Source organism: Mus caroli, chromosome 9 (assembly GCF_900094665.2).
Source record: "Mus caroli chromosome 9, CAROLI_EIJ_v1.1, whole genome shotgun sequence".
In the NCBI taxonomy this organism is placed as follows: domain Eukaryota; kingdom Metazoa; phylum Chordata; class Mammalia; order Rodentia; family Muridae; genus Mus; species Mus caroli.
This window is the reverse complement of record NC_034578.1, coordinates 86,576,835-86,578,217: the sequence shown is the minus strand read 5'-3', so window position 1 is coordinate 86,578,217 and position 1,383 is coordinate 86,576,835.

The window sequence follows — 1,383 nt, the reverse complement described above, 5'->3', positions numbered from 1 at the left end:
TGAAGGAAGGCATTTGAAAACCTGTGTAGGGAAGAGTCACTTGGTTCTTAAAGGTCAGGGTTAGAATCCCAGAGAGAGGAGGAACTGTGGAATGAGCCAGGGATAGGTGTNGCCCTCAGACAGCAGGGTTAGCATCTGAGAATGACTTACCTTTGGAGTGAGCAGTCATCTAGCCTGCTTTTGTGCTCCAAAAAAATTCTTGAAGTTATATCTCATACTTGACTTTATTTCCTGCAGTGCCAATTTTCTTTCTTCCTCCTTAACTCCAGTTTCACAAACTGTGCTAGTTAATATTTTGTCAGCTAGACAAATGCCAGGATCATCTGACAAGAAGTAACTTCAATCAAAAACAAAAAAAGAAAAATAACAAAAAACAATGCCTCCTGGCCACAAAGCTAGGGCAAGGTGGAAGACAACCAGAGGCCTGGGCATCATTAAGATGAGCAAGTAAGTGATGGAAACATGGGAGAGATGGAGAAGCAGAACAGAGAAGTATGTGCACACTGAAGCAAGGAGGAACTGGAGAGTCAGGCTAGTGAGGAACAGCCTGCTCTGAGCAGCCTGCACTGCCACCTGAGGTCAGGGTGAGGTTCTGGTCCATGTTGCAGAGGGCTCTGTATTGATGTCTGTAGCCCATGTTACCACCAAATCCCATGAGGATGCCTCTGGTCTGAGACATATGGATGGGGACATATTGATGTCCAAGGGCTGCATAGAGCTGTCCCAGTCTCTCACCAATTGTAGCATTTGGGAGATCTGGCCCCAGTCCTTGCCTGGGCCGTGTAGTAGAGCTGTCCTTGGTGAGGTGGGCAGGAAAGAACCAGCCCCAAGAGCATGAGACTGGACAATCAGGACCTGTCCCTCTCAGGGCAGTGCGGGAGAGCTGGCCCTGGTTGAATAGATGTAAGAGAGTTTGTCCTGATAGCAGAGGTGCAGGAAAGCTGATGGGCTGACCAACTCAGCTACCATCCAGGCCCAGAGCCAGAGCTTTGAATTGCTCCCCACCCCTAGTGCACCCCCCCCAAAAAAATCTACCCCATCTATGAACTACTGGAATGCATGAAGGGGACNATCTGGCAGAACCAATGCTACATAATCTCCATGACATAGGACAACACCAGGATATNTAACAGGAGTTCCAGTGAGGATCTAGTATTGACAGTGTAACAGAAGCCAACAGCATTGATCCAGATCAGTGAGTCACTGNAATGAACATTTGCAAGTAAACCTGAATGAAAGGGTATATTGTGGGAGACACCAGTGACACTCCACAGCTTCCATGAAGGGAAGTGTTTCTTTTGTGGTTCAGGGGCTTTTGTCATTTGTTTGGTTCTTTTTTGTTTTGTTTTGTTTATGTATCTATTGAGTTTTTTGCTTGTTTTT